Source organism: Equus asinus, chromosome 4 (genome assembly GCF_041296235.1).
Source record: "Equus asinus isolate D_3611 breed Donkey chromosome 4, EquAss-T2T_v2, whole genome shotgun sequence".
In the NCBI taxonomy this organism is placed as follows: Eukaryota; Metazoa; Chordata; class Mammalia; order Perissodactyla; family Equidae; genus Equus; species Equus asinus.
In genome coordinates, this window is record NC_091793.1 from 97,874,961 (window position 1) to 97,895,959 (window position 20,999).

The window sequence follows — 20,999 nt, forward strand, 5'->3', positions numbered from 1 at the left end:
AACAATAAGGTGGTACATTATCACAATGGCATATTCATGAGTCCTCACACTGACAAAATCACGGAAATTACATCCTTCATCCAAGTAGCAAAACTTGCTGGCTTGAAATGTACTAGTTGAACTTAAACACCATAAACTACCTATACATTAATTTGGACTCTTCTCATAAGTGCCCAAACCTCCCAACATTCAGTGGAAGAACTCACAGAAGTCAACAAACTTGAGTCCTAGATGACATTCTCAGAACAAGACTAAAACATAAACTATACTTCTCTTTAGTGTTAAAATTACATCACTGAGAATAAAACATTGCTGTAACAAGGGAAACTGTTGGATGTAATCATTACTATTTTTTTCTACATGATGTAAGTGTGCTGCTTATAGAGTTGATTTGAATGTTTGGGGCTATCACAATATCCTCTCAGCAAGGAGAAGCCCATCACAATCTTGTCTTCCAAACTTTAAAGGAAATTCAAGGTGAGCTTGCATTGCCTTTTCCTCTTATAGATTATTTTATTTCAAGTAAAACAACCACCAGAACGACAGCTCAAGCCAGCCAATATATTAACCTTTTGTACTAAATAAGCTACATCAAAAACTAATGAAATATCCTCCACTTAAATACAAAGAAGGCTTTATATCTACCTACACCATTTCTGACGGTGAACCCACAGAAGTTAACCTCTGCAGAAAATTGCTTTTTTTGTCACTCAACATACAAGTTGTTTGTTTTCATAGAAAGGAGATATAGGTGGAACAAATGCAAAATCACAGATGGCCTAAAGCATGGTCATTCTGTGCTACAGCGATTCATTCAACAATAATTCAATATTAAAGTTTCAGTATCAATAAATATGATTACCAAAATTTTATGGATAACTTGATATTTCTTTTTTTGTTATCTAGTTTGGGAGAAATCTACAGAAAAGAGGTAATTGCAGCTACTGGTACTAATCAATATTCATCAATCTTTCAAAATTCTTGACACTATAATTTTATAAAGAAACAATAGTAAGTCCAATCCTATCTATTTGTTGAGTGTTTATCTGAATATGGTGCGTTCTAAAGGCTTTGCAGAAGTTAGACTGAAAACATAGGCTTTATCTTCCTTTTAGAGAAACTTATTTCCCAAGAGCTTAGAACGTCTTCCTGTCCGAAGGAAATTGCCTCACCCAAGTGGAGCATCATTAATTTCTTCTCTTATATACAATTTCTTCTGACTATAAAAGTGGTATGTGCTCTTTGTGGAAAACTTGTAAAATTCAGCGAAGTCAGGGAAGAATATGCTTACTCATAATAGCCCCTCTCAGAGGTAACTGCTGTTACCATTTTGGGAAATGCTTTCTGCTTTCTTCTTTCCTCTTTTTCTCTCCTCTTCCCTCTTCTCCTTCCCACCATCTCCTTCTCCTTTTTCCCTCTTCTTTCACCTCTCTACATACAATGTTCTCTTGTTTTCAGTTAACTTTCTAGGTTGTTTACATGTTTTTGTTTTACATATTTTTAAATGTTGCATAGTAGTGCATCAAGTAACCATTTTAACTTGTTCCAGGTACCAGAACCATCTTTTCAGTAGCCATGGCACTGTGATTCTGGGGTAGCACATCACTGACAGAGACTATTCTGGATTAAGAATCTTCAGGAATTTTTGTGATCGCATGATGACTGCTGGACCATGGAAACTAGGCTATGGATAGCTCCTAGCTACTTCTCCACTGAAGCAGGTATCATGGCTATCTCTCAGAGATGAATACAACGACTTTTGGGACATGGCATCTCCTTGTTTCGAAAAGGGTTGAGAGTGTCTTTGAACATATAGAGAATTTATTGAGTCAAAGAACAAAGTGGTTTCTATCATGATATTGAAGTCAAGTTTATGTAGAAGAGTGTATATGGGTGCTGGGTAGCCGAAGTCTGGACCATAGTGATTATTATACCACTTGTCTTTTAGCTTCAAATCCACACTTCTCTACTCTGCTTTTTTCTTTTTTTTTTTAATGTAAGTGCTGTTTATTACTTTTCATCTTTTAGAATCAACCTACAAACCATTAAAAACTTAACTAAGGTTCTAAAAGATTCAAAATGTTACCAGCGAAAAATTGTTACCAACCATAACAATGTTACAATAAAGGTAACAGGGCATAATGTGGCAGGTGGAAGAGGTTGGGAAGCAAGACAGCGACAAGGGACAGTGTGTTCTCATCCTTATCTCTCAGGGAAGGGAGAAACACTGTCAGGGGCACTTTTGCTTGGTCTGTATTGTTTCAAATTTTTGCAATGTGAGTGTACTTGTATACTCTTTGTGTACTCAATAATAAATTAAAATTTTTTTATTAAGGTTATGAAAGTTAACATCCTTGTGAAATTACAGTTGTACATCATTATTAGTCATGTTGTAGGTACACCACTTCACCCCTAGTGCCCTCCCCCCACCCCCCTTTCTCCTGGCTACCACCGATCAGTTCTCTTTGTCCATATGTTAACTACCACCTATGAGTGGAGTCATACAGAGTTCGTCTTTCTCTGTCTGGCTTATTTCACTCAACATAATACCCTCAAGGTTTATCCATGTTGTTGTGAATGGGATGACTTTGTCCTTTTTTATGGCTGAGTAGTATTCCACTGCATATATATACCACATCTTCTTTATCCAATCATCAGTTGCTGGGCACTTAGGTTGGTTCCATGACTTGGCTATTGTGAATAATGCTGTGATGAACATAGGGGTGCATGGAACTTTTGGAATTGCTGATTTCAGGTTCTTAGGATAGATACCCAGTAGTGGGATGGCTGGGTCATAAGGTATTTCTATTCTTAACTTTTTGAGGAATCTCCATACTGTTTTCCATAGTGGCTGCACAAGTTTGCATTCCCACCAACAGTGTTTGAGGGTTCCCTTTTCTCCACAGCCTCTCCAACATTTGTCACTCTTGGTTTTGGCTATTTTTGCCATTCTAACAGGTGTAAGGTGATATCTTAGTGTAGTTTTGATTTGCATTTCCCTGATTAGTGATAATGAGCATCTTTTCATGTGTCTATTGGCCATCCGTATATCTTCTTTGGAGAAATGTCTGTTCATGTCCCCTGCCCATTTTGTAATTGGGTTGGTTGATTTTCTATTGTTGAGTTGTGTGAGTTCTTTGTATATTATGGAGATTAACCCCTTGTTGGCTACATAACTTGTGAATATTTTTTCCCAATTAGTGGGCTGTTTTTTTGTTTCAATCCTGTTTTCCCTTGCCTTGAAGAAGCTCTTTAGTCTGATGAAGTCCCATTTGTTTATTCTTTCTATTGTTTCCCTCATGTGAGGGGTTATGGTGTCTGAAAAGATTCTTTTGAAGCTGATGTCAAAGAGTGTACTGCCGATGTTCTCTTCTAGAAGACTTATTGTTTCAGGCCTAATCTTTAGATCTTTGATCCATTTTGAGTTTATTTTAGTAAATGGTGAAAAAGAATGGTTGATTTTCATTCTTTTACATGTGGCTGTCCAGTTTTCCCAGCACCATTTGTTGAAGAGACTTTCTTTCCTCCATTGTAGGCCCTCAGCTCCTTTGTCAAAGATTAGCTGTCCGTAGATGTGTGGTTTTATTTCTGGGCTTTCAATTCTGTTCCATTTATCTGTGCATCTGTTTTTGTACCAGTACCATGCTGTTTTGATTACTGTAGCTTTGCAGTATGTTTTGAAGTCAGGGATTGTGATGCCTCCAGCTTTGTTCTTCTTTCTCAGGATTGCTTTAGCAATTTGGGGTCTTCTGTTGCCCCATGTGAATTTTAGGAGTCATTGTTCAATTTCTGTAAAGAATGACATTGGAATTCTGATTGGGATAGCGTTGAATCTGTAGATTGCTTTAGGTAGTATGGACATTTTAACTATGTTTATTCTTCCAATCCATGTGCATGGAATGTCTTTCCATCTCTTTATGTTGTCGTCGATTTCTTTCAAGAAGGTCTTGTAGTTTTCATTGTATAGATCTTTCACTTCCTTGGTTAAATTTATCCCAAGGTATTTTATTCTTTTTGTTGCAATAGTGAATGGGATTGAGTTCTTGAGATCTTTTTCTGTTAGTTCATTGTTAGCGTATAGAAATGCTACTGATTTATGTATGTTGATTTTATACCCTGCAACTTTGCTGTAGTTGTTGATTGTTTCTAATAGTTTTTCTATGGATTCTTTGGTGTTTTCTATATATAAGATCATGTCGTCTGCAAACAGCGAGAGTTGACACTTGATCATGGTGTATAATCTTTTTGGTATATTGCTGTATTCGGTTTGCCAAAATTTTGTTGAGGATTTTGCATCTGTGTTCATCAGTGATATTGGCCTGTAGTTTTCCTTCTTTGTGTTGTCCTTGTCAGGTTTGGGGATCAGGGTGATGTTGGCTTCATAGAATGTGTTAGGGAGTGCTCCATCTTCCTCTATTTTCTGGAATAGTTTGAGAAGGATAGGTATTAAATCTTATTTGAATGTTTGGTAGAATTCTCCAGAGAAGCTGTCTGGTCCTGGACTTTTTATTTGGGGGAGGTTTTTGATTACTGTTTTTATTTCTTTACTTGTGATTGGTCTATTCAGATTCTCTATTTCTTCCTGATTCAGTTTGGGGAGGTTGTATGAGTCTAGGAATTTATCCATTTCTTCTAGATTGTTCAATTTGTTGGCATATAGTTTTTCATAGTATTCTCTTATGATCCTTTGTATTTCTTCAGTATCTGTTGTGATTGTTCCTCTCTCGTTTCTAATTTTATTTATTTGAGACTTCTCTCTTTTTTTTTTAGTGAGTCTGGCTAAGGGTTTGTTGATTTTGTTAATTTTTTCGAAGAACCAACTCTTTGTTTCATTGATCCTTTCTACTGTCTTTTTTGATTCAATATCGTTTATTTCTGCTCTAATTTTTATTATTTCCCTCCTTCTACTGACTTTGGGCTTTGTTTGTTATTCTTTTTCTAATTCCATTAGGTGTCGTTTGAGGTTGTTTATGTAAGATTTTTCTTGCTTATTGAGGTGAGCCTGTATTGCAATGAATTTCCCTCTTAGGACTGTCTTTGCTGCGTCCCAAATCATTCGGTATGGTGTGTTTTCATTTTCATTTGTGTCCAGATAATGTTTGATTTCTTCTTTAATTTCTTCAATAATCCATTTCTTCAATAATCCATTGTTTGTTCAGCAGCGTGTTGTTTAGTCTCCACATTTTTGGCCCTTTCCCAGCTTTATTCTTGTAGTTGATTTCTAGTTTCATAGCATTATGATCAGAAAAGATGCTTGATATTATTTCAACCCTCTTGAACTTATTGATGCTTGCTTTGTTTCCCAAGATATGGTCTATCCTTGAGAATGTTCCATGCATGCTTGAGAAGAATGTGTAACCTGCTGTTTTTGGATGAAGTGTCCTATATATATCTATTAGGTCCATCTGATCTAATTTTTCATTTAATTCTATAATTTCCTTGTTGATTTTGTGTCTGGATGATCTGTCCATTGGTGTTAATGGGGTGTTGAGGTCCCCTACTATTATTGCATTGCTGTTGATGTCTCCTTTTAGTTTTGCTAATAGTTTCTTTATGAATTTTGGTGCTCCTGTGTTAGGTGCCTATATATTTATAAGTGTTATGTCATCTTGGTGGAGCGTCCCTTTTATCATTATATACTGCCCCTCTTTTTCTTTCTTTATCTGTTTTGCTTTGAAGTCCACTTTGTCTGATATAAGTATGGCAACCCCTGCTTTCTTTTGTTCATTATTAGCTTGGAGTATTGTCTTCCATCCCTTCACTTTGAGTCTGTCTTTGTCTTTGGGGCTGAGGTGTGTTTCCTGGAGGCAGCATATTGTTGGATCTTGTTCTTTGATCCATCTTGCCACTCTGTGCCTTTTGATTGGAAAGTTCAATCCATTCACGTTTAGAGTGATTATTGAAACGTGGGGGCCTACTGTTGCCATTTTATCACTTGTTTTCTGGTTCTTTTGCATTTTGTCCTGATGGAGAGCTGTTACTTTGTGTTATTGTCCTTCTACTTATCTCCTTTGTTCTGGATTTTGTAACCCCTTTCCTTTTTTTGATTTTTCAGGAATGAGGTTCTTCCTGAGCATTTCTTGAAGAGGAGGTTTTTTGGCGATGAACTCCCTTAACTTTTGTTTATCTGGGAAAGTTTTTATTTCTCCATCATATTTGAAGGATATTTTCTCTGGGTAGAGTATTCTTGGCTTCAGGTTTTTGTCCTTCAGAGTTTTGAATATTTCATTCCAATCTCTTCTAGCCTGTAAGGTCTCTCCTGAGAAATCTGCTGATAGCCTTATGGGGTTTCCTTTGTAAGTTATTTTCTTCTGCCTGGCTGCCCTTAGTATTTTCTCTTTGTTGTTGACTTTTGCTAGTTTCACTACTATATGCCTTGGGGTTGGTCTTCTTGCGTTAATAAAGTTTGGAGATCTATTGGCTTCTGTCACATGAAGTTCCATCTCTCTTCCCAAGTTTGGAAAGTTCTCAGCTATTGTTTCTTTGAACAGGCCTTCCGCCCCCTTCTCCTTCTCTTCTCCCTCTGGTATACCTATAATCCTTATGTTGCATCTCCTAATTGAGTCAGATAATTCTTGGAGAGTTTCTTCATTTCTTTTTAGTCTTAGTTCTCTCTCCTCCTCTGTCTGCAGCATTTCTATATTCCTATCCTCCAAATTGCTAATTCTGTCCTCCATATTATTGACGCTACTGTTCAGAGAGTCCAGATTTTTCTTAATCTCCTCCATTGTGGTCTTCATCTCCAGTATATCTAATTGGTTCTTCTTTATAGTGTCAAGCTCTTTTTTGACATAGCTCCTGAACTCATTGAGTTGTCTATCTGAATTCTCTTTTAACTCGTTGAGTTTTTTAATAATGGCAGTTTTGAAATCATCGTCATTTAGGTTATAGATTTCATTGTCTTTGGGATTGTTTTCTGGGTGCTTATCATTTTCCTTCTGTTCTGTAGATTTAATATGTTTTTTCATACTGCTTGATGGCGTGGATTTGTGCCTCCACATAGAGATAGAGTTTAGTCGCTGCTTCCACTTGTTGTGACTGGTGTGTGTGTGGGGGGGCAGCTGTTTAGACTGCACCAATCGGGAACGCTGTCAGCTGTTGCTGACTGGACCTGGACCCCTCCTCGTAGTTACAGTGGTCCTGTGGGATCCCTTGTCGGTTGTGGGGGCAATCACAAGGGGGCCTCAGGCTGCTGATGCCTACTGTTGCAGCCCACTTAGACGTGCTCCCTCCTTGTGGTCTGCAGTGGTGTTGTGGGCTTTCCCAGCAGCCAGGAGCAGGATCATCTATAATCGCCACTTTGTCCCTAACAGAGCCCACAAGATCACACTTGTCCACTATAGGTCCCAGCAGAGCTATGGGTATCTTCTGCAGTCTGTCGTTAGCTCACCTAGCTGTGCTACTTTTGCCCCAGGGCCTTCCTGCCTTGCAATTGCCAGTTGGGACCTCTCCACTAGTGCTGTGCAGAGGCTTTCGCTGAGGCTGCTGTAGGAACCTGGAGTTCCCCCCTGGGCTACATAGCCATTTCACCGGAGCTCCACTCTGCCCCACTCCACTCTCATGGGATCTCTGGGAGCCCCTTGCCTCATCTGGGAGACAGCCAGAGTCCGTGGGCCTGACGGTGGCTTGTAAGCTGCTGCCTTGTGGGGAATTCTGCTCTAGGGAGCTTCCTGGTGTTCCAAATGCTGGGTGGGGCCTCCCTGCCAATGGCAAACAGAGGCCCTCCCTGCTGGGGTGGGGGGGTGCGGGAACCTGGAGCCTCCCCCTGGGACACAGAGCCAGGTGCTGGAGCTCCAACTGTGTCCCCAAGCACGTCTATGGGAAGTCAGGGTGCCCCTGCACCGACCAGTGTGCCAGAGACCATGGACCCAGCAGCAGCTTGCGCTCTGGTGCTGTGCTGGGGAATCCGCCCGCCGGGAGCTTCCCTTTGTTCTGGATTCTGGGTGGGGCCTCCCTGCTAATGGCAAGTGGAGGCCTTCCCTGCTGGTGGGTGCGGGACCCTGGGGATGCCCCCTGGGCTTAGGTGTAATCGCGGGGGGCTTGAGTAGGGCTGTTGTCACCTAGTTCCACCATCACTCCGCTGGTGAGTGCACACTCCCGCCCTTGGTGTGTGGTGATGCTATGGGGGAGTCTGCTGGAAGAGAGCCTCCTGCAGGAACTAGGCTGTCCTGGGGACAGGGGTCAGGGGTTGGAGAGTTTTCACCTATTTCCACCTCCTCCCGGGGGGAAGTCCATCCGCCTCCCGATGTATAGTAGTGCGAGACTCTTAGGCATCTTGAGATGCTATCTGGATATCCTTAGGTTGGCTCCCGCCTGGCCAGCTGAGAAGCTCTGCTGCTCCCAAAGGTGGCATTTTTCCTCTCTGGCTGGAGTTACTGCCTCTTCTGCTTTCGCCAGGACTGTCCCTTGTTGTGGGGGTTCTTTTTATCCAGTTTTCAGTTTTCAATCCAGGGTGATTCTTCCTAAAATTGTTGTAACCTGGTTGTGTTTGTGGGAGGAGGCGAGTTCAACGTCTGCTCACAGAGCCATCTTGACAAGGACTCCTCTACTCTGCTTTTTGATACTGAGGTTGAACTCATTTATACTTTGCCAGTTTGTCCCCCTTATGCTTTGCCAAAAAGAGGCACTACAGAAAATCTGGAAGGCTGGATAACTAAAAGAGGACTTGCTCCTTTCTGTTTGCTTCCAACTCCAGTCAGGTGATAGCTTTGACCCTGGCAGTGACAATTGATTCCACAAGCAGCAGTTCATCACAGTTTGCAATTTTTGCATGCCATTAAAATCAGTCTCATTATACTCCTTGCAGAAAACTCAGCCTCAGTCAGACCATGCTTCATTCTTGGAAGACTGAGCGCCAGTTTGGTGGGATTTCTCCATCAGGCTCTTAAACACCGGTACTAGCTGAGAAGTGCTCTGTCTTCAGAGGTCTGAGTCCCAGCTCCACAGGCTCTCCTCGGAGCCCCTGGGCTTTAATGATTCTCTTTGTTCCCTCAGCCTTGGTTTAATAGTATAAAGTGTTCCCCTTTTGCCTTTTTAATTTTCTAATAGCCAGTTAACAATTCTGTTTAATTTTTTTCTGTTAAAATAATTGTTGTAGTTTCTGTCTCCTCAAAAAACCCTGACCTATACAGTGGTAGTTGAAGATAAAGAAATGTACAGCATGCATCAAAATATCTGCATTTAACTAAAGTATTTATGAGAAATAAATAACAACAGTCATATCTGGAGACCTGAATAACAGATGAGTGAGGAGAATGCATGGACACCTGGTATTCACAGAGATCTTAAGTAATACACTACATTTCCTCAGGCCAGGGAATGAGAGTTTTGTTAGTCTTATACAGATATTAAAGAGAAAGTGTGACTCCAGTTGACAACAGAATTATACATGTAGGTACTCAATAAAAATATTTGAATAGTAATAATGTATTATATTTATTGAGCATGTATTATACCCTAGGCACTGCACTGAATACTCTGTATATATTAACTCATTTAATTCATACAATGACCTTTTAAGTAGGTACACACTCTTATTATCTTAATTTTACAGGTGAGGATATTGGAACAGTGCTGTTAAATAGTTTTTGCAAGGTTGACTAATTTAAATAGCTTATAGCTTATAAGTGGCAGAGCTAGGATTCGAACTCTAGCAGTGTGGCTTGAATAAAAAGAGGATTCAGAAAAATGTAAAAGAGGAGATTCTGGAAACGTATCAACAAACTTAAGCAAGTGATTACTATTTTGTCAGCTTAAAATATCCTTTAGGTAAGAAATAGCTGAAAAAGAAAAGCATGCCATGTATTTTTCAACCCCATGAATATAGCTTTTAGAAAATTATTGACTTAATCTATTAGACTGTTCTCAACTGCAATATGGGGATTAAGAGAAAATTCATGTGCCCATTATTGGATGAACAGACTCAAAGGAGCTGCACCTCCTGAGCCTGAGTAGTAGTGGCGTAGTAGTTAGTGTGAGGTCCCTAAAGTGAAAATCAACATCGAAGAACCAGAGTTAGGGCAATAGGAGCCTAATGCTCTTTCCAGTGTCCTTTACCATTTTGGAAGACCTGTATTAATTGTATTTAAGGGAATGTTATTATGTGTTCTCTGCCTGAAACATCAGAGTTACAGAGTTTTGTCCTTCTCCCTGATGGCTATAAAATTTAGAGAAATGAAAAAGGAATCTACTCATACCCACTATACAGCGTACACTTCTTTGGGGGTGGCTGAGACTCCCAATGCCCATTTTGCTGCTGTGGCAGTTGTTCTGAATCATTCATTGACAATCTGCGACTCGTGATCATTGACATACTCCATTTGTCTGAATTTAACACACATGCACGTATTTGGTTGTACATAGAGTGAACTGGGCGACTTTGGTGAACTAAACAAATGAAGACCTCGTTGAGCAACATACCCCTACAAGCAAGCATCAAGCTGATTCTATTTGCTACATTCTTCTCACTCCCAACACTCTCCCAAATTCCCTTTGACACACAAACTACCTTTCATTTTACACATGACTTGATAGAACCTTAGTATATCCTTCATTCCCTTACTGCTGTTTTCCAAATTATTTTTGAAAACTACTTTACTATTAGTATATAATTCTAATTATAGAATTCTTCCATATCTTGAGCTATAATTTGTCTCTTATTGGTCATTTATTAGTTCTAGTTCTGTCCTTTGAAGCAGTATGGCATAGACTATTTCCTTTTTCACATGACAATCTTTTGAATGGTTAAATTCTTAAAGTCAGACATCTTACACCACTCCATTTCCAGTTTTTCTTTTATGTAGGCTAAAATACACAGCTGTTTCAATCATTTTTCCTTTGACAGAATTTCCTAGAACATATGCCATCTTGGTTAATTTATTTTAAACATTGGTGATTCTTTGATGCTGTTCTTCAAGTGTAAAGTCCAGTAAACTACACAAACCTTCAGGCATGATCACCTGACTGATGTCGTGTGTGTGATAGGACTATTGCCTTCCTTGGTATGGATATTATGTGTCTATTGACATAGCCCAAGGCTTCATGTTGGTTTTTTCCTTCCTTTTCTAAAACAAATTAACCACATTATTGATTGCTACTGAGATTCTTATTCACAAACACTCTGGATCTTGTATATGTAAGCTTCTACTACAAAGTCAACTCTCTCATTCTTTATTTGTGAATATTTTTTTAAACATAGATGATGGATTTAATGTTGGTACTTCATAAATCCCATTGACCGATTTTAATCCACTGTCCTATATTAAGGTAGCCTCACAGGATTGTGAAAAACCAATTTGGGTGAGATAATTTCCATGTTGGAAGTCCAGCTCAGCAAGAGAGATGAGATGCCTTTAACATCTCACTAAAATTGTGAGTATCCATCAAAGACAGCAAAAAGCCCTTAGCTAAGAACCCTGTCGTATTCCCATTCGAACAAAGACTAAAACAAGCAATCACAGGACCCTCAGGGGAGACAGAATTTGCAGGTTAAGTATTATGAAATTAGAAGGATGTGGGGAAAACATTTTAGATTTTTGTAGATTTACCTTAAAGAAGTATCAGAAAAAAAATCTATGCAATATTAAGGTAACTAGCTAATAAATGAATTTCTTGTGATAACAAAAATCAACACTCTTCAGATGAAGATAATAAAAACTAAATCTAAACAACATGTCATCAACAACATCCAGTACACAAGAAATTCCAAAGATGTATGGTGCATGTGTGCATAAATTGTCAAGAAAAAGAAAAGCAAACAATAGAACCTAAACTTGATGTGATTCAGATCTGAGGTTAGCAGACAAAGAACTAAAGAAAAGTATGTGCACATAATAAAAAGAAGATACTATCTTAATAATTATACAAATAAAGAATCTCAGCAGAGAAAAGGAAACAATAAAGAAGAACCAAATAGAAATTCTGTAGTTGATAAGTATAATGTCTGAAATAAAAATTCTGTGGATTGGTTTAAAAGCAGAATGTAGATGGAAGACAAAAGAGTCAGTGAACTTGAAGACAATAGAAAATTTACAAGCTGAAGAACAGAGAGAAAAAAATTAAATAAAAATGAACAAAGGCTCAAGGATATATGGGACAGTGTCAAATTGTTTGAAGAATTAGTGGCAGAAAAATCCCTAAATTTGGTAAAAAATGTAAATTTACATATCCAAGAAATTGAGTGAAATTATCGAACAGGAAATTTATCAAGAAAATCATGCTTAAGCACATCATAGTTAGATGGCTGAAAACTGCTGAAAAAATAAAGAAAAATCTTAAAAGTTACTAGAGGAAAAATATATTATATATATGTAAAAAGAGAAAGTATTATGTTCACTTCTCATCAGAAACAAGGGAGGCATGAAGATAATGGAATGGTATCTTTAAAGTGCTGAAAGAAAAAAAATTGCAACTTAGAAGTCTGTATACAGTGAAATTATCCTGGAAAACTGAGTGAAACTTGCAACTAACTATGAAATTCATAAAGAAGTAAGAAGGTTTGATGAATGGATAGAATTCCGGATAGATGGATACACTATAACAAGGATGATAACATGGTAATTGTATAATATCATTGATGGGTGTATGAATATTCACTGTAAAGTTTTTTCAACTTCTCTTATGTTTGAAATTTTCCATAATAAAACATTTAAAAAAGAAAAAGTATGGGTGAAATAATGACACTTTAAAAGACGAAACCTTAGAGAATTTGTCATGATAAGACCTATGCTATAAGAAATAATAAAGAATATTCTTCAGGCTGAAGGGTATTCATACTAGATGGAAACTCAAAACCTATAGGTAAGAAAGTATATGAAGAAAGAATATGACCAGTAATGGTTGGTAAGTAGGTAAATATAAATAATCCTTTGTTTTTGTTATATCTTTAGAAGACAGCTAATTATTTTAAAGAAAAATATTTATTTTTTACTTTTGATATTTTATTAAGAAAATATTATAGATTCAACCCAATTCCATTCTGCTCTTCCCATCCGTGATCACGCCTTTGATGCTTACTCTTTCCTGCCTATGATTTTTTAAGATAAAAATTGTATGTATTTAAGGTGTACGACATGATGATTTGATATACTATACATAGTAAAATGATTATTGTAGTCAAGCTAATTAACATATCTTCTCTCTTTTTTCTTTATTTTCGGATGTACATCATAATATATTTCAAATTCTGTGTAGATTACATCATGTTCACCACCCGAAAACTAATTATAGTCCATCCCCTCACATGTGAGCTAATCACCCCTTTTGCCCTCCCCTCTTCCCTTATCGTAACCACTAATCCAATCTCGAATGCTATATGTTTGTTTGTCGTTGTTTTTATCTTCTACTTATGAGTGAGATCATATGGAATTTGACTTTCTCCCTCTGACTTATTTCACTCAGCATGATACCCTCAAGGTCCATCCACGTTGTCATAAATGGCCGGATTTCATCAATTCTTATGGCTGAGTAGTAGTCCACCGTGTACAAATACCACATCTTCTTTATCCATTCATCCCTTGATGGGCACCTAGGTTGCTTCTAAGTCTTGGCTATTGTGTATAATGCTGCAATGAACACAGGGGTGCAAGTATCTTTATGCCTTTGTGTTTTCAAGTTCTTTGGTTAAATAACCAGCAGTGGGATAGCTGGATCATATGGTAGATCTATCCTTAATTTTCTGAGGATACTCCATACTGCTTTCCATAGTGGTTGCACCAGTTTGCACTCCCATCAGCAGCGAACAAGGGTTCCCTTCTCTCCACATCCTCTCCAACATTTGTTGTTTCCTGTCTTGTTAGTTATAGCCATTCTGACAGGAGTGAGGTGATACCTCATTGTAGTTTTGATTTGCATTTCCCTGATAGCTAATGATGTTGAGCATCTTTTCATATGCCTGTTGGCCATCTGTATATCTTCTTTGGAGAAATCTCTGTTCAGATCTTTTGCCCATTTTCTAATTGGATTGTTGGTTTTTTGTTGTTGAGCTGTATGAGTTCTTTGTATATTTTGGATATTAACCCCTTATCTGATATATGGTTTGCAAATCTTCTCCCAATTGTTAGGTTGTCTTTTCATTTTGTTGACGGTTTCCTTTGCTGTGCAGAAGCTTTTTAGTTTGATGAAGTCCCATTTGTTCATTAGGAAAATAATATTTTAAGGTGAGATTTATAGTGCATGTAGAAGTAGAAGACATAAGAATAATTGCATTAAACATGGGGTAGCAGGTAAATGCAAATATTCTATTGTAAGGTTGATACATTTTGTGGATTAGCGCATACTTGGTCCTATCAAAAATGTTCATTGAGACATTTGGTCCACATCAAAAGCTTCTTGAAATTTGGTCTTATCAGAAATATCTACGAGCATATTTGGTCCATGCCAAATGGTCCTTGATATTTGGTCCTGTCAAAACATCCATGAGTAGAAAATGTCCCTGAGTTCAAATAGCTCATAATGTTTATTATGTTTTTGGTTTACAGGATTAACAGATAAAAAAATACTATCAAGTTTTGTTGGTTCAATAATTGTATTATGGCTGTATTGTCAATAATAACCCTTCTTGTTTCTGTAGCCTAGCTGGAAATGGTCCATGGGATTAGGTAGATGGGTAGGGGCTCAAATCTTGCAGATAAGCAGGATTTATATTAACTATGTACACTGAGGAAGAGTCCTACAGTTAGAGGAATGCACAGAGAACAAGTTGAGAATGGGATCTCTGGATGCACAGTGCATTAATACATCCCTGGGAATTTGCTTGGATGTGGCAGTGTCATTCAATAAGGACAGAGTTTGAAAGGAGGAGCTTGGTCAAGCCATGATATAAAAAAGGCAGCAAAACAATGTATGTAAACAATTTACAGAACATCTTGCTTGTTTGGGAGGAGTGAGAACGGGTATGACTCTCCTACCACATAGTGGTCAAGTGCAATAGGTACCATGAGGGGGACACCAGGCATCTAATTAACCCCCCTACAGCTATCCCATCGCCCAGGGTTAATGGGTGACGTTTCCCTTGATTTGATGTCCTGCACAGGTATAATCGAGGTAGACCGCAAGAGAGTCTGCTGCTATGTGGAGAGATTTTAGTGGGTGTGACGTCCACATCTACCTTTCAGTAATGGAGGAATAGAGATATGAGACATGTAGAAGCAAATAGCAAAATGGCAGATGTAAATCCTATATCATCAGTAATTGCATCAAATGTAAATGCATTACACATTCCAGTCAAGAGGCAGAGATCAACAAAATGGATTTTTAAAAAAACCAGCATGATCTGACTGCATGCTCTCTATAGGAAACACACTTTAGATGCAAAGATACAAATAGATTTAATAAAAGGATGGAAAAGATTTACCATGTGAAAAGTATCCAAAAGAGAGCTAGAATGGCAAAACTAACAACAGACAAAATAAACTTTAAGACAAAAATCACTACTAGAGAAAGAGGATGTTTTAAATTATGTAAGGATCAATTCATTAAAAAAATACAATAATTATAAACAGATACCGAAAATATATGAAGCAAAAACTGACCAAATTGAAAGAGAAATAGATAATTCAATACTAATAGCTGGAGACTTTAATAGCACACATTCAATAATGGATAAAACATCTAGGCAGAAGACAACTAGGAAATAGCAGTTTTGAACAACACTATGAAGCAATAAGCTTAGACATTTATCCAGCATTCCACACATCAACAGCGGAATACACATTCTTCTCAAATGTACATAAAACATTTTCCAGGATAAACCACACATTAGACCATAAAACGAATCTTAATAAATTTAAAAAATTTAAATAATACAAGTGTGTTCTCCAAACACAATGGAATAAAATTAGAAATCAATAACAGAAGAAAATCTGGGGAATTCACAAGTATGTAGAAATTAACATATTCCAAAATAACCGATGAGGCAAAAAAGTCACAGGGAAACTGGAAAATACTTTGACACAAATGAAAATTAAAACACACTTACAAATCTATGGGATGCAGTTAAAGCAATGCTTAAAGGGAAATTTATAGCATATACTGCCTACATTATATGCCTATGTTTAAAATGAAGTTCTCAAATCAATAAACTTCTTTCACTGGAAGGTTAAGACACTGGAAAAAGATGATAAAACTAAACCTAAGGCAAGCAGAAGGAAGGAAATAATAAAAATTAGAGTGGAACTTAATGAAATAGAGATTTAAAAATTAATGAAGAAAACCAGTGGAACTAAAAACTTGTTCTTTGGAAAGACCAACAAACTTGACAAACTCTTCACGAGATTTACCAAAAATGAAAGAGACAAGATTCAAATTTCTAGAATCAGAAATGAAAGAGGGGACATTACTACTGACTTAGCAGAAATAAAAGGGATTCTGAAACAAGAGTATAAACAATTGCCTGCCAAAGAATTAGATTACTTAGATGAAATGGACAAATTCCTAGAAAGGCACAAACTAAGAAAACTAACTTGAGAAGAAATGGAAAATCTTTATAGACCTCTACCAGGTAAAGAGATTGAATTAGTAATCAAAAAACTCCCACAGGGAAAAGTCCAATCCTATACAGCTTCACTGGTCAATACTATTAAACAATTAATGAATTAACACCCATCTCTCACAAATTTTTCCATAAAATAGAAGAAGGGAAACATTTCCCAACTTGTTCTATGAGGCCAATATTACCCTGATGCTAAAACCAGACAACAACATCACAAGGAAACTACAGACAAATATCACTTATGAATAGAGATGTGAAAATCCTCAGCAAAATACTAGCAAAGTGAATCCAGAAACACATAAAAAGGATTAGGCAAAATAACCAAGTGAGATTTATCAGAAGAATGTAAGGTTGAGCAACAAACAAAAAGAAATCAATTCAATATACTATATTAATAGACTAAAGGACAAAACCCACATTATCTCAATAGTCTGAGAAAACACATTTGACAAAATCCAACTCCCTTTCATGATGAAAACACATTTGATAGATAGACTAGAAATAGAGGAGAAATTCCTCAACCATAGAAAGGGCATAGACAAAAACCCACAGCCAATATTATACTTAATGCTGAAAGACTGAAGCTTTCTCCCTAAGATCAGGAATGAGATGAGGTTATCCACTCTCCCCACTTCTATTCACCATTGTGCTAGAGGTTCTAGCCAGAGCAATTAAGCAAATAAAGAAATAAAAGGCATCCAACCTGGAAAGGAAGAAGTAAAACTATCTCTATTTGCAGCTGACATGATCTTGTATGTTGAAAATCCTAAAGAATCCACAAGAAAACTATTATAGCTAATAAGGGAGTTCAGCAAGCTTGCAGGATATAAGATCAATCTACAAAAATCAACTGTACTTCCACACACTGGCAATGAACAATTTGAAGACGAAACAATTTCATTTTCAATAACATCAAAAAATAAAATTCTTAGGAATAAATTTAACAAAAATAGTGTAAGACTTAGAAGACTCACATTTTCCAATTTTAAAACTTACAATAAACCTACAGAAATTAAGATTTTGTGCTACTGGCATAAGGATAGATATGCAGACCAAAGAAATAAATTTGAGAGTAGAGAAACAAACCAACGTATCCAGGGTTCATTGATTTTTGACAAAAGTGCCAAGACAATTCAATGGAAAAAATTATCTTTTCAACAAATGGTACTGGGAAAACTTGATAGCCACATGAAAAAAAAAAATATGAAGTTGGACCACTATCTCACACTGTATATAAGATTAACTCAAAATGAATCAAAGACCTAAATTTGAGAGCTGGATCTATAAAATTCTTTAAAAAAACATACGTGTAAACCTTCATAATCTTGAGATAGGCATTAATGTCTTAGTTTTCACACCAAAGACACAGGCAATGAAAGAAAAACTAGGTTAAATTGGACTTCATCAAAGTGAAACCCTTTTCTGCTTCCAAAGACACTATCAAGAAAGTACAAAAACCCACAGAAGGGGAGAAAATATTTGTCGATTGTATATATTGTAAAGGTCTTGTATCAAGAATATATAAAAAACTATTACCACTCAACAATAAAAGGACAACCCAATTGAAGCATGGGCAAAGCGTTTGAACAGACATTTCTTCAAAGAAGCTATACAAATGGCCAATAATCACATGAAAAAAAATGGTCAACATCATTTGTTATTAGGGAAATGGATATCAAAACCCTGATGAGATACCACTTCATAAACACTAGGATGGCTACAATACAAAAGACAGACAATAACAAGTATTGACAAGGATGTGGAGAAATTGGAACAGTCATACATTGCTAGTGGAAATGTAAATGGTGCAACCACTTTGGAAAAGTTTGGCGGTTCCTCAAAAGGTTAATTGTACAGTTACCATATGATCCCACAATTCCAATCCTAGGGATATATCCAGGAGAATTCAAAAGGTATCCACACAAAAATGTGTACACAAAGTTCATAGCAGCATTATTCATAATGTCAATAAGAGAAAACAACCCACATGCCCATGAATTGAAGAATGGAAAAGTAAAATGTGGTATATCAGACTATAAAATATTCAGCCACAAAAAGGAATGACATATTGATCCATGTTACAACATGGAAAAACCTTGAAAGTATTATGGTAAGCGAAAGAGGTCAGGCACAAAAGACCACAAGCTGTATGACTGCATTTATATGAAATGTCCAGAATAGGCAAATCGATAGAGACAGAAATTAGATTTGTGTTTGCTGATGGTTGAAAGGAAGAAAAATGGAGATTCACAGGATTTAGGGTTTCTTCTTGGAATGATAAAAATGTTTTGGGATTAGATGGTGGTGATGGCTGCACAACCTTGTGAATATACTGTAACATACTTTAAAAGGTGAATTTTAGGGTGTGTAAATTATATCTCAGCTTAAAAATTTTTGACGTAGACTGATCAAGGGATTTTTCAGTTGTTACCTATGTATATTTGAATAAACTGGTCAGTTCGTTGAAGAAAACAATATTAAGACTAAAAAGTTAAATTTCTCTCTTCACTTTAGGTAATCCTTTATTCTTCCCTAGCTATATTACCTCATTAGTCTCATTATAGTCTAGTCTCCACTGTTACAAAACTATTACAACTACAGCAGCTGCAAATTAGAAACAACCCAAATGGCCATCAACAGGACAATGGGACAATAAACAAATTATACTCTATTCAATGAAATGTTACTCAGCAACCAAAAAGAATCAACTTCTAGTTGATGATGGATCACAGATCTCAAAAAATTCTGTTGAGAGAGAGAAGTCAGACACAGATGAACACATGCTGTATGGCTTTATTTATATAAACTGTAGGAACCAGCCAAATGAGTCTTCAGTGATAGAAATCAGAAAGCAGTTTCTTTTAGGGGAAGTACTAACTAGAAAGGGGAAAAAGGGAATTTTATTTCATTTTTAAAAAATTAATACATAAGTTATAGGGTAAAAGAGAACTTTCGACAGTGATGGTAATTTTCAATATTTTAATCTGAATAGTGGTTACATCAGTATGTACATAAGTCTAAAATTATTGTAATACATATTTAAGAGTTGCACATTTTTATATTTTTCAAAAATTTTATTGTTATAATTGACATATAACATTATATTAGTTTCACATGGACAATGTAATGATTCGATATTTGTACACAGAATGTTGTGAGATGACCAAGATCTGCACATTTTCATGTTCATACCTCCTAAATGTGAAAAAAGAAGCTAGAATAAATGAGAAAATTTAACCCAAATTGCATAAAAGAAAAGAAATAATAAAGACAACAGCAAAATCAATGAAGTAGCAAACAGAAAAACAGCACAGAAAATTAACCAAACTCAAAGTTGGTTTTCTGAAGAAATTACTAAAATTGATTACGTTTAGCAAAAACTAAGCAAGAGAAAACCACCAATATCAGGAATCAAAAAAGAAAATATTACTACAGATCTTACAGACATTAAAATGATAAAGGTAATATTCTGAATAACTTTACATCAAAAAGTTAAATAAGATGAAATTGCTTAAAAAGCACTAATTTTCAAAATTGACACAATAGAAACAGAAAATCAGAAAAGCTGTATATCTATCAAAGAATTTGAATTAAAAAAATTTTCCATAAAGAAACTCCAGGGCCAGATGACTTTGCAAGTAAACAAATCAAAATTTTAAGGAAGGAATTATAATGATCTTTCATGAACCCTTTGAGAAAAAGCGAATTCTTCCTTCATTTTATGAAACCAGCATAACCTTCATACCAAAACCTGACAGACAATACCAGAAAAGATAATTACCATTATTCCTCATCGACATACACACAAAAATCCTCAACAAAATATTAGCAAATTCAATTCAGCAATATATAAAAAGAAAAGAATACACCATGACCATATGGAGTTTATCCCATAAATTCGAAATTGGTGTGATATTTTGTAATTATTCAAAACAATAAGATCATCTCATTAAATGCAGAAAAAGCATTCAACAGTTTCATAATAAAAAAAGCTCTTAGGCAATCAGAAATAGAAAACAACTTTCTCAACCCAAGAAAGGGCATCTATTAAAACCTACAAATAACATCAAATTTAATGTTAAAAGACGGAATACTTTACTCCTAAAATCAGGAGCAAAGCAAGAATATAGCTTTTACCCACTCTATTCAATATATACTGAAGGTCCAGGACCCTAACAGCAAAAGAGAAAAAAAAAATTAAAAGCTTAAACCTTGGAAAGGAGGAAATTTAAGTCTCTATTTGCAGATGACATGATTGTCTACATAGTAAATCCCAAATAATCTCCAAAAAACTATTAGAATTAGTCAATGAATTTGTCAAGATCACAGAATATATGGTCAATATACGAAAATCAATTGTATGTATCTAATGGAAAGAATTGCAAAATAAAATTTAAAAACAAAACTATTCAAAATAGCATCAAAATCATAGAAGGCTTAGGAATAAATTTAACTAAGGATGTGCAAAATCTCTACACTGAAAACTAGAAAGCATTGCTGAGAAAACTAC

General features: G+C 36.3%; 1 long non-coding RNA gene across 1 annotated transcript in view; it reads left to right on the top strand.

Annotated features, from left to right (window-relative positions):
* The window catches only part of LOC139045192 (uncharacterized), a 142,101-nt gene that overhangs the window by 111,514 nt on the left and 9,588 nt on the right, over positions 1 to 20,999 (top strand). Inside the window, exon 2 of the long non-coding RNA XR_011503087.1 lies at positions 1,550 to 1,721. This is a non-coding gene — a long non-coding RNA (uncharacterized lncRNA). The remainder of the gene's footprint in view (positions 1 to 1,549; positions 1,722 to 20,999) is intronic.